Here is a 2,781-nt window from a genome sequence, read left to right on the forward strand (position 1 = left end):
TATTTTATATCAGCTCGTCTAATTCCAAGAGTTTCTTTCCAAGTAAAGCATACATAAGTTGCAGACAAACCTTTTGTCCCTGCAGCATTTTTAAATCCATTCTCCGTTTCATCGCCTTCTCTCTACTATAGCATCTACAGGAATTATTACCAAGAAGCAACAGCCTGCCACTGGACATAATACTGGGCCTGGGAGGTGGCTTGTGTTATCTTGGGAGCCTTTTCATCCTTTTGGTCTCCAATCCACATATTGGCTCTTGGTCTTGCTTCAGGTCCAGCATCAATAGATCAATACTAACATTATATAACTCCTATTTTGGACCTATTCATCCTATTCACCTTGGAAAGATGAAAATCACTCTAAATCAATGAGGGCATAAGCAAAGTGAAGGTTTTACCATGAAGCTTCTGAACCCACACTTGTGATCAAAGTAGTTAAGTACGAGGATCTATCCCTAAAATGATAGAGGCCACAGTGACTTCTTCTATACTCTATGTAATAGAGATTTAAAATCTCAACCAAATACTCATTCATGTTTTTAAGGACATATGAAACCATGTTTGAGAAAAAAAGTAACTTTTCTTGGAGTTTCCTCTGTAGTCCACCTTTTTGGTTAGTGGGTTGTCTTCATCTGTGAGCAAGCACATACCAGCAGCCAAAATTCTTACAGAAGTATTCTATCCCTGCTGCCTGACATTTGGGTATCTACATCTTAGGGATCCTTTTTGGTCAATAAAGCAGGGTAGTTGCCCTTACAGCATTCTGTAGATAGGTTAGTCTTGATGTAATTGGCTATTCAGGCCTATTAATAGGTAGGAGGTTAGTCTGACATCTAGACAACTTAAAGGACATAAGTTGTTTTTTTTTTTTTAAAGATTTTTAATTTATTTATTTGAGAGAGAGAGAGAGACAGCATGAGAGGGGAGAGGGTCAGAGGGAGAGCAGACTCCTTGCCAAACAAGGAGCCCCACACGGGACTCAGTCCCAGGACTCCGGGATCATGACCTGAGCCGAAGGCAGTCGCTTAACCACTGAGCCACCCAGGCGCCCAGAAAGTACCTAAGTTCTATTGCTATACAAAGTTATATCACCAGACAGAAATGCATTAGAAATATTTTAGCTCCATTGACGTATACTAGAATTATTTTCTATTTATCAAGTTTCAGCTTAAGATTTGGTGATAGAATCATTTCTAAATCTCCTGTATAGTCACTGTTAACTACATTGCTCCTTTGATGCTTAAAAAGATATACAGAGATATACATTTAAGGAGAGAACTACAAGTAGGGAGATAAACATGTATAAATAATTGTGTGTATATATATATATAAAACTGTATAAATATGGAGATATATATATATATATATATATATATCTCTCTCTATATATATATATATCTCTCTCTCTCTCTATATATATATATCTCCATATAGAAAGGGGAGGAAAGAAGAACCAAAATGTTAACAGTGGTTAATATAGGATTATGGAAGATTCTTTAAATTTTGCTCTATTTTCCAAATATTCAACAATAAAACTACATTGTCTTCATAACAAAAAATAATTTTTAAAAAGAATTAGGTAATTTTGGAAAACAGCATTTTGACTAGAGACTCTAAGAATAAAGACAAAGGGAACTTCACATAAACACTGTACAGATGATAAAGTTGTTTAGATTGAAGTTGTAAAGATTCAGAATTCTGAAACTACTGTATGTATAAGCTGGAATTGAACAAATAAACAGTAGCAGATGATGGGATCCAGTTTTTTCATTTTTGGAGTGGAAAATTACAGATAAGCGAGGGAGAAGTCTAGAATGAACCTTGTGGTATGGAATAGAGTTGGAGACATGAGTATAAACTCATGTTAAATTTAATATACAGATGGATGGAAACAGTAATAATTATAGATATGTGTGTAAACATGGGTTCATATACAAACATATATTTCCCAGCTCTATCCTTTGAGCTCTGTCCTAGAAGCAAGGATACCCCAGTACCAATGATCAAACCCAGCACCAAAATCTTGGTTTCTAATAGCATTTTCCAATAAAAGGAATCAGAACTCCTTGAAGAAATGGCTAATTCTAATGCTGGGGCAGAGTATACACAAGAGGAGCCTGGAGCATTTCATAGTGCCAGAAAGTAAGGAAGTGTTCAAAAACAAAATGACGGCAGCATGTCAAAGGGAAACAGGAGCTGACCTGAAAGAACTCCCAATGGCCAAAGCTGGAAAAATCAGAGCAACAAAATAAATAATACAGGAGTAGATTATAACACAAAATATAAAATAAAAATCTGTAATGCCATACTGATATAAATATAGGATTGAATAAGTAAGTAAAAGAGAAAAGGCATGTAACGCATATCAAAAGAACTCCAGCTAATTCATATAGGTAGTCCCTTCTCAAGGAGGTAGAGCTTAACTCTTCACCCCTTTGAGTGTGGGTTGTGTCTAGTGGCTTGCTTCCAAAGCATATGGAAAAGTATAAAAAAGTAACTTCATAGTGGGGGAAACTAGCACTGCAAGGGCCAGATGAATAAGATTAACATCTTCAGTGATAAATCATGTTGACAGTATATGTCCTTGATACGATGTTCTAAGAATGACTCTTCACCTCTATGGTCCTTCCTCCCCAAAATCCATAACCCTCAGACTAGAAAAACATCATCAGACAAATTTCCCAAATGAGGGAAATTCTATAAATATCTGAGCAGTATTCCTTAAAAGCATCAAGGTCATCAGAAGTAAGAAAAATCTAAGAAGCTGTCACAGTACAGAGGA

This window comes from Neomonachus schauinslandi, chromosome 7 (genome assembly GCF_002201575.2).
Source record: "Neomonachus schauinslandi chromosome 7, ASM220157v2, whole genome shotgun sequence".
NCBI classification, from domain to species: Eukaryota; Metazoa; Chordata; class Mammalia; order Carnivora; family Phocidae; genus Neomonachus; species Neomonachus schauinslandi.